The sequence below is a fragment of the Opisthocomus hoazin genome, chromosome 4 (genome assembly GCF_030867145.1).
Source record: "Opisthocomus hoazin isolate bOpiHoa1 chromosome 4, bOpiHoa1.hap1, whole genome shotgun sequence".
Taxonomy (NCBI): domain Eukaryota; kingdom Metazoa; phylum Chordata; class Aves; order Opisthocomiformes; family Opisthocomidae; genus Opisthocomus; species Opisthocomus hoazin.
The window spans coordinates 39,097,588-39,110,758 of record NC_134417.1 but is presented as its reverse complement, the minus strand read 5'-3'; the positions used below and the strand labels follow the sequence as shown (position 1 = coordinate 39,110,758).

The 13,171-nt window shown below is 43.1% G+C and overlaps 1 protein-coding gene across 1 annotated transcript in view; it reads right to left on the bottom strand.

The window, feature by feature from the left end:
* Positions 1-13,171, bottom strand: part of ITPRID1 (ITPR interacting domain containing 1) — a 43,328-nt gene that overhangs the window by 9,165 nt on the left and 20,992 nt on the right.

Here is a 13,171-nt window from a genome sequence, read left to right as displayed (position 1 = left end):
CAGCTGCTGTAATTCCAACCAACTTAAGCATCAAATTATTTGAATCTTAAATACTCAATTGTATCCTACAATCATAACAACTATCAGGCTTTAAAGTTTGTAGAGTCAGAAGACTATATTATCTGCCTACCTAGTGTTAGGAGATGCCTGGTTTTCTCCTGAGACATGCAGGATACCAAAGTTGCTGGCATGCTGCTAGAAACTACACATAGGGAAATACCCTGTAACTTTCAATGGAAGAGTAAGTGTGGTTAGAATTCATCTTCTGACCTGGTCAAAACCAGGTAGCTGTAGCCAGGCTTGACCCATGTATTACAATAAATGCGATGCATCTGTTCTAACAACAGTCAGTTGTGTTTGTGTACTGCAACCACACAGCCTTCTCGCCCACATTTGTATTCATGTGTTAGCTAGGGAGCTACCCAAAGGCAGTGATAGTGGACTTGGGGCTGATCTTTAGGCACAAGGTGAGACATTCAAGACTGGATGAAATATCTGCAGACAGAGTTCATATCACTGCAGTCAGGCTACAGAAAGACCTCCACGTGTCTCCCTGGACTTGCCCTGGAAGGAGGTGTGATGTGTGCTCTGCTACCATGGCTCTCATTGATTAAACATACAAGGTGTGTACATAAATCAAGGCTCAAGCCACTCTGAGAGGCTATCTGTCTGCACATTTAAAGTGGTAATGTAACAGGACCTAGTGGCCATTCTGAGCATAAATCCAATTTTGACAATTTTTATGTTAGCAAAAGAGAAACTTACAAAAGAGAAGAAAAGTATAGTAGGAGAACTATGTTAAACATGGTTCACCTGTGCTTGTTACCATGATTTCCTGTCCTCAGACCAAGGAATCATCTTTATCTGAGTTAGGCATCTAATTTGCACCTGCCTAGATATTAGATGTGTAATGAACTAATATCCCTAGAGTAAAGGCTTAAATTCCCAATATAGCCAGCACAAAGCAAGGTCTCTGAGGGTCTGAGCTGCACTTCTTTTCCAACTACATTCAGATGCCTAATTTAATCATTACTTCCCACACTGACTTGCAAGATCCTACCCAGTGTGCCAGGCCCTGAAGAAGGTAGGCAGGTGAAGACAGGCAATTATTAAAAGATGAGATGTTTTTCTGACTCTGTAACACTTTATTCAAAGCCAATCAAATTTCTCTCGATTTCAGTGGAAGTCTGAATTTTAAAACAGACTTAGTAAAAATGAATATGGGCTTCCAACTCAAGGTGAGGTAAAAAGCTATGAAGAGACTGTCAAAGTGCTCCCGCAAGGACTTGAAGCTGAATACCATGCTCCTGGGAGAAACATGGAGCGAGGCTGTGTTGGGAAGGCAGGTCACACTGCAGTCTGGGGCTGTGCCGAAACTAGATTAAAGTGATAGCCTTTTCCATTTGAGGAAGCTCAGTTTCAACCTACATAACTGTAGTTTGCTTTAAAGTCTGTAAAACACAGCCCAGTAACGTTTGCATAATGGAGGGCAGTATTTGCATATCGGGGAAACCGTGTTTTGGGTAAGGAGTAGGCCAATCTATCTCTTCATTTCCTCTTAGCGTCCCAAATAGGGATTAAGTGAGACTGCAAATTAGACCATGCCTGATGCTGTTTTGAAAAGGAATAGAGTTTCCCTCTTTGTGAATTTTTCAGTAAAGTTAATAGCTTGCCAAACGTAACAGTAGAGTTTTTCTTGGCAGGCTGTAACACCCAGTGAGGATACCCAAAACCTGAGTTTCTACCAGGAGACAAACTCTTCGCAGGGGTCCAAAGCAGCTCTTTGCTAGGTCTCTTAGGACAAATTCTGCATTTACCAGATTTCTGAAAATGTCCAGCCTGGATGCTGGGGGTGGTTTGTCTCAGAATGGACTAGCATCTAAAGCCCTTTCAGCAGGGGCCAAGGTCACGTTAGAGACGCTACTTCTTCACAGCAACAATTCCCTATGTTTAAATGGACTAAAGCCTTTTAGCAAACGGAATATCGTGTTTAGGAGGGATGCAAGCTAGCTAAAATTTACACAGTTTATTTTGACATTTTTAGAATGCTCTCACCTTTCTTTTTCAAATGTGCTTTTTTTCTTTTCTGAAAGCAACCACATTTTTCAATTTGAAGAAGAAAGGCACAAAAAAATGGTTTAAATCATCTGAACATTAAGCAAAACAGCCTACCCAAACTGCATTTTTCCCCAATAATTTGGTTCAGCCACTGAACCAAAATATCTATTATTCATGTAGCTCTCCTCAGTTCTCCTAGTGTGTGGAGACACCCAAACCTATGGAGATTCTGCAAATACATGCAGAGCATCACACCGAGGAAGGATAAAGTATGTTTGGAGAAGAACTAGAGACGCAGACCAGTATTCAACTATGAACTAAAAATTACAACTCTGGGCCCTGTGTGGAGAATACATCTGGCTATGCTGGAAAGAGGAAACCTGAGAATTGCCCCTGAAGACCTCGGTGAGGAAAACCTTGGCTCTTCGCCTTTCTGTGCTAATTGAACTGGGAGAGTTTAGCTCCTGCATCCCATTTCTGTTCTGCCTGAATTTTAAATAAAAACAGGTTAGAGGAACTTACCAATCAGATTTCTGCTTAATTTTGTATCTCATAAAAAACTACATGCCTACCAAATCCCAAAGGTCCCCCAGCTTTCCAGCCCTTTACTTGATCAATCCAATTTCATTAAGAGACTTTTTCTCTCCCCTTATTTTGCATGCAGATACAGTGGCTTCCATTTTCAGCAACCATCAGTGCAAGAACTTTCTGAACTATCAGGCTCCTAGGTCCACCATCAATGAAAGCATATTCCCTAATTAGTAAAAAAACAAGTGCTCGAGTACGGTTCTGCGTTCCTCTGAAGCCCCTGCAGCTGGTTTTCTCTGGATTTGGCTGCAAATCACATAACCTCTTTCTAGTTTCTAGCCTGGAGAATACTTGTAAACGGCAAAAGATGCCATGAGAGCTACTGCACTGCTTGTAAATAACAGCACATTTTTTGCATGCGTTTTGAATCACATTAACATTGATGAATGTACTTGAGTATTTGTTTTTCTACATAATTTGTTTTTCTACATCATTTCTACATCATTGTGTATGTGGGGAAGCATAGGCACAAAAGCTTGAAATGCAAGAACATTTGTGCAAATTTGAATTTTATATTCACAAATTAAAATCTGGACTGCTCATTCTGTCACGGGAAAAATAGAACAGCCAACTGCAGCCTAGCAATGCTGTTCAAATTTTAGCTATTTTTGTAGCTATCTAAATGTTGCTGGACATCATATAGATAAATATTTCTAAAACTATCTGGTATATACATGGGAGTAAATAATGCACAGAAGCCACAATTTAGTCAGATATTTTGTGAAAGATAAAGAAACCTTAAGGACTTCGAATAAGACTTTTCCACAGCACTGTATAAGCAAAGGCATTTTGCAGTCGCTCACACAAAACTCTCAAGACATTAACTTCATTACAGCCTAAACACTCAGGCTAAGTTCAGCAGGGAAATTAGATTAAGGCTTAAGTCTATGCATAATATTCCCACACCCAGAGTTAAACAGACACACAAATATTTCACTAATTGGACCTTAAGTAGCACATCCATTCAACAATAGTCAAACTCTGTAAGAGATGGGGTGAAAGAAGGTGACGCCATGTCCACAGAAGTGCCAGAGCTGAACAGGTATTTTGTTACATTCTGGAAGTTTTGTGTTTTGCTTCTCAAACATAGGCATCAAATACTTAATAGTGCTCGGTCCACCAAAGCTGCTCATCACTACGTCTCTAATAGCAGTGTGTGGAAGATGTCAAGGCTCCGATTCTCCAAAACCTTGCAACACACAAGGCAAAAAAATCAAGAATTTCTGTCCTACATGACAAAAAAGGACTTTCAAAAATATATTTTTAAACAGTACTTACAAAATAGAAATAGGTCCATTTTGAGTAATTACCAGATCCTTCCCATTTAGGCATTTCACACTACCTGCTCCGCAAGTTGGTAAATCAGTATGTTATCCTCGACAACACTACCCTGCCTATGGCATTGCACAAAATGGCGTTGCAAGAACTGGCTATGTGCTAGAGGAATGCATCAGCTGCATGGCACTGTTGCAGGTGGTCCTGTCCTATGAAGGGAGCACTGCTGCAGCTTACTCCCCTCTCCTGCTACTCAGAGAGGATAGGCACCGTCAATTTTAGGAATCACGCTCTACTATATGGCCATGAAGAGCTAATAAATCTCCCCTGAAGATACGTATTCTGCATAAGCCTCGAAGAACCCTTTTTTTTAGTGATGTTACCCAGAAGGGTGAACTTTCTGAAGCTCACTCAACCTCGGTGCACCAGAAGAAATTATTTTGTACAGCTTTCAGCATTTTGGGAAAAGTAACAATGTGTCCATATTAGTTCCCAAGTATGTGGCAAAACTTGATCCTGTGGTAATGTTCCATAAAATCTGCTTTGTTCCCAGTACACTGTGCTTTCTTTCCTTAGTATAAGAAATAGCTCCCCCATAGGCAACTGCACTGATTCCTGACAGTTGACTGTGAACATAAATATTTCATTTAGTGCCACTGAAATCCCAAAGGAAAAGTCTACTCTCCATCTCTCTTTTAATCTTCTTGCACAACTTCTATAACACTGATTCACTTTCCATGTTGCAGAAATGGTGATGAACAAGCAAACTGAGGTGAGAAAGGTCTAGTTTATATTTATTTTCTAGCCAAACGCAATACACAGTTCTACAGCTTGCCTGTGAGAGGGATCAGCCCAGAACTGCTGGTCACTGGACCAGGGCTGCAGCGCTGACCCCTTTCCGTACCGCTGCATCTCAGTTCTGCGCTGTCCTTCGAGAGAAACATCACCAGATGGCAGCAGCACATAAACCACAAACTGTGCTTCCAAAGGCCAGCACAAACTAGGGTTTTTTATGGCTGTCCTTTTGCTAATTTTATTTTTCAATGGCGTTATAGCAGAAATTAGATAAACTATCTTATTAGAATAGTCATATTACTTGAAAGCAAACAGTACACCCCAAAGTGCACCAGATGCAGCAAAAGATTCTATTCCCAAACACGTATAGCTAAAAAGTGTGTCTATCCCTTGCTCCCGATTTGAAGAAGAATTTCATGCCAACTGTCTAACACAGTGTGACTGGGTGAAAATAAATTTCATTCAAGTTTATATATAAATAATGTATAAAATATATATATATAAAAAAGGTCTACATAAAGGAATTTCTACTATTAATTGTGCCCCACCATGCTGGTAGGTGCTGTATGAATGGAATTGAACGATCTACAGTCAGAACAGCTTACGAGGCGAACAAGACCTGGCTCCTCTGAGATATTTCCTTCTGCTTGCCAAAACCCAGTTACCCCAGCTCTCACCCAGTCTGCAGTGTTCTTCTCTCTGCCGCTTTGGGTACCGCTGGCATATAAAGGACTTGAAGTGTAGTTTTCTTTTTCCGGGGGTGAAGCCAGACTCACTGCGAACAAGGAGGGAAAGCTCTGCAGCCCCCACGACCGCAACGACCTCATGTGGGACACGAGTGCACGTGTACTGCACCCCGAGGAGGTGAGACAGGGCCAGGGGGGATGAAAGGTGGCGGGCACACATGTCGCGTGACAGCTACCGACATTTCGCTTCATCTCCACGTTCAGCCTTGCGGTTCTCTACACCATCATCGACGGGGTCTGGCTGTCACAGCCATCGTTAGCGGGAAACACGTGCGTAGCTCCAGGGGCACCAGGAGTGCACACACCGTGCTTCTCGTCCTCCCGCGCAGCCTCACGCTCCTCAACGAGCTCCAGGTGCCCAGCTCCCCCTGGGAGGACATCGGCCTCAATGCTCTCCAGATATCAGCCGTAAGCACATGAAGGAACCAGGTCACGGAGCACTAAAGACGCAAACCACCCTGGCCCAGAGCATGACAGAAATAGCTAGGTACCAGATCTACGTCTGCTGTCTGAGCATTCAGCTTCAGCCCTCCTCTAGCACACCCGAGGAAAAAAGCAGTTCTGCACCAAGTTCCAGCCAAGTTTTTGGCTGAAGATTCAGTGTATAGCACGCTTATGTCTAGCATGCTCGACACAGAGCACAGCCAGCAGGCAGAGCACAGCAGCCTGGAGCACCGCCCGGGCTGAGGAACCTGTCTGAAAAGCAGGGTGAGAGGGTGCACTGTCAGCTCCCCGACGCTGTGGCTAGACAGCCAGTGGGACCTGCACTACATGCTAGCATGCTTTAAAGCTGGCGCACGCGTTTACTGATTTATAACTAGCTTCAGTACATCTGCTGCGTACTACAGTCAGCGCTGCGACAGCAGGTATAAATATACTCCTTTGTGAAATGCCTGGGGCTGGCGGGTGGGTGGGTGGGTGGGTTGGCTCTCTCTTTCATGCCTTACAGGTTGTCCTGAGCTCCTGTGTAGAAGGAAGCTTTGGAGAAGAACTGAATTAGCTGATAATAGTCTGTTAAGTTACTCACTGAAAAAAAATGAGACGATTCAATTTTTTTTTTTGAATCTTCATTTCCCCTCCTCCCTTCCCAAATCAGAGATGAATATGGGCAAGGAAAGAAGCATGTTCTGTGCATTGTATGTCACTGAACAGGCTGTAATTTCCTGAACTAGTGAACCACCCTGTGCCTCTCTAGAGAGGGTCAGAACTGATGTCTGTGGGCTCTGGTGACAGAGGTTCACCATCCAGAAGTCTCCACCTTTATCCCTTTCTAGACAATCTGGTCCGTGACTCTGGAAATCCCCTTTAATAGGTTGGCTGGAGCTACACAAAGTATTTAAAGTAGCTGGAGACAAAGGTCATGTCAGATTTGGTGATACAGATCGACATCGTGAAACTCCCATGCTGTCACTGAGAGCGATGGATGCACCTCTGCAAGCTGACGTGCTCAGGAGCAAGGCGGCTGCCTGGCCCACGAGTCAGAGCTTCCCGTCATCTCCTGCCTGTCCTACACAAGAACACACTGCCCTAGAAATGATAAAAGTATAAATGAGTAATCTATGAGCTGAATTTGACAGGAAAAGAGAGAACACTGTAGGCAGTTCTCTGTGATAAATGATATTTCTGCAGTCTGGGTGGCTAGGAGCTGTGATGAATCTAGTCAAAACCTGAAAGTGCAGTCACTTTGACAATGGTCTTTTATCTTCCCTCAGCTGATGAAACGGCTTCAAACTTCGCCAGGTCCTCCTCCTCCTTTTCCTTGAGAGTCAGCATCACTTCCATCTTATTTCAACTGAGCTTCAGCCAACTGTCATTAATTCAGATTCGTGCGGCTGCCAAATGTCGGGAGAGACGGGTGATGGTTGTGTCTGCTTCTGATGAAAATGAGAGGTAGAGCTGAATGTCATCAGCCTACACTGTAGATCATGTTACATCACAACTTCTCCCAGCAGCAGCTGCACAGAGATAATGAGTAAAAAAGTAAGCGATCTCAGGAAGCCTCATAGGGGTCTCTGCAACTGAGAGCACCTCACAAAGTGGAGGATGGCTTCCAGCAACCCGTACAGAGACCTTTGAGAAAAGTGAATGAAAAGCCCCTATGTTTTATGCTAGGTTCTGCAACTTCTGCCTGGCCACCAGTGCCCAAAGCAATTGAGAGGCCAGAACAGGTATCTGGTTATCTGGGTGTTACTTTGTAGAGAATCAATTATAATAGCTCTATTTCCATGGTAATAGCCATTAAACTGTTCAGGAGATCCAAGAGCTTCAGACTTAGTAAGCTTACCTGTCTTTGTCAGTGATATTTTCCCAAGGAGCAATGCTAAGTGTCAGCCAGTAGCTGACAAGTCTGTAGAAGATCTGCGGAATAGGAATCATGTTTCTCATCCATAAAGAAATCAGACCTCTCTAGTGCACAAAAATACACCCAGGATAACACCACTTGTCCCCTTCTTTCAGGTGTCACCAACAGTGAGGTGAATCAACCCTCTCACAGCAGCCATGGCAAAGTTGGTGCTGTCAGAAAAAGTATGTACATTCTCACAAAGCTTCCTCAAAGGTGTGGGGTTGGGATTTTGAATTTTGCAGCAAGTTTCAAAGGGTCAGGCTGTCGACTGGAATAATTAGTATATCAACATGGAGGTCTGTGACTGCACAGGGAAGGTTATGACCCTCCTATGCTCTGTTAAGGGTGTGGGAAGAAAAGGCAGTAGAGGAAATATTAGAAAAGACCTTTCAAGATCTCAGCATAACTGTAGGACAACTAGATTTCACTTCAGTTATCTTGTTTAAAAGGCTATCACTGTTAATCTAAACCAATGTCGCTTAAGTATTTCATTGTCATAGTATTTGGTTGCCCTCCTGGATACCTGAAGTATTCTATGACTTTTTTTTTACCCCCTAAGATTTAAACAGCAGCAGGTTTTATAACTTTCACTGGACCATCTGCCTGAAGTATGCAGTGTGTGCATATGCTTTCCCACTAGGATGAATCAGCCTGCTGCAGTAGGACCTAAAATATGACACACATATGCAACAAAATGTTACATGTGCCATGGCTTTTAGGAATGTACTCACTAAAAATTATACAAGTCCCCCAAAGCTCCTGGAATTTCTGCTTAAATCCGAGGCCTACAGGCAGAGTGTCCTGACACCATGAGAGGGTGGCACGACCTCCCAGAAGCCATTTAAAAAGTCTGTCAGACTGCCTTTCTTTGCTGCCCTTCCAGTTTCTGCTGCTGAACATGGCGTCACAACCTCCTGGGTCTCCATCTCTAGACAGATTAATGTGTGTGAGATATGTCAATGAGGAATGTGGCAAAGCGAAGAAGCTAGGGTGTTCTCAAGAGCTGCAGAAGTAAATTGTCTTTCTAGGACAACTTCTCTGAGGAAACCAGATGACTCAGGATGTTTCTGGACAGGGAAAAGACACAGGAAGGTTTGAAGACTCATCATTTCACAACTTGGCTTTTCACTTTGCTCTTTTCTCTCAGTCTCTGCTTCTTTCTGGGACCACAGGACTTTTCCTCCAGACTTCTCCAGGTTACAAAATGCATTGGAATGACATGGCTTCCTCTTACTCTCACTTACAGGTCCCTTATGTAAGAAATCGGAAAGAATAAGCTGGACTTTCATGTGCAGAAGGTGGGAAAAATATGGGTTCCGTAAAACAAATGGAGGCAAACCAAAGCAGCTAAAGAAGGTGGATGACTCCTTTGCACCAGGTCACCTGCAGAAGACAAAACTGTTGCAGAGAGTCATGTATCTATTACAGATCTATTATTCATCATGTTTTATGAAGGGAGAACTCATATTTGGAGATTGTATGTGATCATTAACCAATGCCAAAGTTTAACACAAATGTCAGACAGTTATCAACACAAGAGTAGTTGTAGGACATTTTTAAGTTCAGCTCCTGATTTTGATTGCAGCTTTAGCAAGTTTTCCCTTTGGCTGTCTCTTTGCCTTTCCCTTGCCTTTAATCTGTGCTCATAACTAGAAGTCACTGTGTAATACATGAAGAAAAAGAGTGTTATGTAGGCACTACAGCAAGCAGGAAATATGAAATAGCTGTTCACTTCTTAATCGTGAAACTAGAGAAAGGTACACAGAAAATCCTGCACTCTGCAAAGCACAGGAAATACATGTGCCTTTTCTTCTTGCACGTTTGAAGACATTGCTCCTTCAACTGCAGGCAGACGTTACAATGGATAATGGATAATAAACAGGATTCATCCTCTTGGCACTTAGTCAATTAAAAGAAATACCAATTGCATTCTGCGAATATTCCCGTGGTGCCAAACCTTCAGAGGAGTTGGTGAGTAGGAGGAGTGAAGGTGAGATAATTGAAAGAATTGCTACTTGATAAGTCACAGGAGCTAATGTGTTAGCTCAGCGTGTGGGGAAGCTAGGACGTTCCCAGCTGCCGCAAAAACTGGGTGTATGCGATCCCTGGCACCACTCGTTGGGACAAGATGAATCACAAACGCTTTGGTAGCGAGCTACCATGTCACAGTGAGCCAGATGGAGATGGTTACTTCCCTGATTGATTGCCTCTTGGGCTACCAAGGGCTTTTCCAGCAGGCTAATGCCTTTCTGCTGGCACTCAGGCGCCCAGCAGCAGCGTGTCCGCTTGGGTCAGCACTGTGCAGGGATTCCTGCCTTTTGGGTGCGTGGCCACCTCACAGAGGGAGAGGGAAGTAAGTAAGGAGCAAGGGGGAGCGGGTGGCTACAATGTGCACCGAAATAACAGTGACTTCCGATGCCTCCCTAATAGATGTTGCTGCTAATGAATTTTCAGGCACGTGCTGAGCTAACGGGGGTGAGCAACACTGAGACATCCTTTAGTTAAACCCAGTGCTTTACAAAGGCTAATTGAAAAAGGAAGAAGCAGCAGGGGTCGGGGAGGAGATCACGGCAGAAGAGGGGGTGAAGGGGGAGAACAGCTCTATTTTTCAAGTGCTGAATATGAAATCCCTGCAACAGATGAGTTTACATGCAAGCCTGCATCTCATCAGGGCAGAGATACAGTGAGTGGAGTCAAGTAATTTTCCTCTGCACACAGCATCCCCAGCCCCTTACCCTGCCCAGCCAGCTTTCTCAACTGTGAGCTTTAGAATATAAACAGCCAATAAGTAAGGACAATAACTGTAGTTCCTGCTGAGAGCTAACTCTGCCTGTCATGCATTTGCTGGGCCCTAATACAGGACAGTGAATAAAGCTTCATTACAGAACAATGGAGTTAGCTGCCAGAGCCTACAGATTTGAATAAACAACAAATAAGCAACATCTGCTCCAGCATATGTGTATGGTAAAAAAAAAGTCACAAAATAAAAGAATTTGTAAATGCCAAAAGCAACACTAAACTGCCAGTGCTACTGTAGAGTGAATTTTTAATTGCACATGCATACAGGCAGGCTGTGGGTATTAGTCTCACATATGTCTGGTTGCTGCCAACCTGGGAGTATAGATGAATTTAATTAAATAAGGATTATCCCTTCTCCCCAGTACAATTACTTATTTATAACAATGATAAAATTGCCTAATAAAAAAGATTGTAATATTTTTTAAAACAGAGCTAGAAAACACTCTGCTTTCCCTGTAAGTCATTCAGGGATGTCTGGGGGGTTTCAGCGTCTTTTAAAATTAAGTCTCAGCATTCTGCCAAGAGAGAGGGAAAAAAAGCCTTATCATAAAGCCTACTGCAGTTAAACAGCCAGAATCTACATTATGGAGAAATATAAAGAAGACACACAGCATCCAGGGAATAGGCTTTCATGGGGAGTCTAGAAAATTAAGCAATTGGACTAAAATTGAGGCCAGGCTACAGAGCCAAGGGGCAATACCACTGGGACAAGTACTTCCATAAGTCACATGTCTCTAATGTGCTCCATCTAGGCAAAGCAGTCTGTTACTCTCTCTCGATTTCTTCTCATAGTGGGCGCCTCGCACTTTCCCACTCAGATCAGCTCCCATTTCAGCAGGGTCGTGTCAGGCTCTCACATCTTCATCATCACTCACACTCTTTCCAGCAGGGCCCACCACCAAATGAGAGTGGGTCCTTATGGTATCAGGCACTGCATGAGCCTGGAAAAACAGGCAGCTTGTGCCCCAGGGAATTCGGAGGCCAAATCTAATTTCAGACATGGTCTCCTGGGAGCTGAAATTTCCCTTGTGTAGGCTCCTGATGGACTTTATTTCCCACTCGCTCCTGCTTGGAGGACCTCTGCTTATGGGTCTGAGCCACATTCTCCTGAATTTGGTAGGAACCTTCTTAAGAGCTAGATATTATTCACTAACAATATTAAGCTCACAACCGTCAATTTTTAGACTGTTTCCATGATGCACAGCAAATTGAAGTCGCAATAAAACTCCCATGGGTATGGAGGGGTACATCATTTAAGAGCAGTGGGAAAAAGAAAAAGAATATGAAAAAAGCCTGTAAACAAAAGCCGGATATCTACACTTTAAATTTAGGCCAAGCATCAATGACATTAAAAAAACACAGAAAGAAAAAGAGAGAGAGAGAGATTCTAGAATTTAAACAAAACTCTAAAATAGTATTATGGTTCTGCAAAGGCACATATCTTACAGAAGTGCAGTTTACTAGTGTGATTTTCATTGGTCACTGATCTAGATGACAGTCTTACCAGGATTAAAAACAAATAAGTTCCTTCTGCATTTACTGTCATGAAATTACTACTAAATACCTGCTTATTCCTATGTCTTAAAAGAGTATTCAGGGCATACATTCATTTTTTTTCCCTGTATATCGTGACTGACATACCTACACAACCTGTTAAATCCTTTAATTAGTGCCCCTCAATATTAAATAGCACAGTCATTGTTTAGAGATAGGCAAAGAAAGGAAAAAAGGATTTGTGGCTATGTTACTACGTTTTGAATTTTTTCCCCACTGGGTTATGTCCACATTCTCTTTTTTTAGTTTCTCACTGAATGTTTGTCCAAATGGTGTTTTTTCACTGCGTCAGTCCTGGGAAATTGCTATTCTTTGTACAGATGACTAGTATGAGCAAGACGACTGGTATGGGGGCTTGCCTTCATTCCTGAAGATCAAGACATCCATCAGAAAAACAACATCAAAGTAACCTCATGTAACTCAGGTGACAAATCGTACAGTCCGAACAGCAACAAGGGCCTGACATTAAGCCCCAAAAGTCACTGGAGCTGTGCGCTGACAGACTGGACGCATACAACCCTGCTAGAAGATGTGGCAAGAGCCACTGAATGCCACAGGTATGCAATCTAATACACAGTTTTAAAAAACCCTAGCAAAGCAGCAAAGGTATGCTTACAAATCATTTGGGAAAAAAAGCAAAACCAAAACGCTCTAGAAGTGAGGAATTCGTACTATACTCCATTACCTTCGCTCTGCTTTAGCATTTACCAAGAAAACCCCATGCACTTTGATAAAAGCACTGGCCTTGCTGAAGTCAGTGGTACTTCAGTCACATCCTTCAACAGGCTCATGGTTTCACTCCTACAAATCCAGCTGTCACTCCAGCCAATGGCATCTGTGAATGACCAGCACCAATGGATCTCAATTTTTTTTTTAGATACCTGTCCATGAACTTGGGTTGCTTAATTATTTGTGCTGTCTCCTCGAAAGGGATAACGTGTAGTCCTCAAAATGTGAGGGCTCAACAAACTTTCACCTTTGTCCCTTGCTATCTGTGCTTCTTGCTACTTAT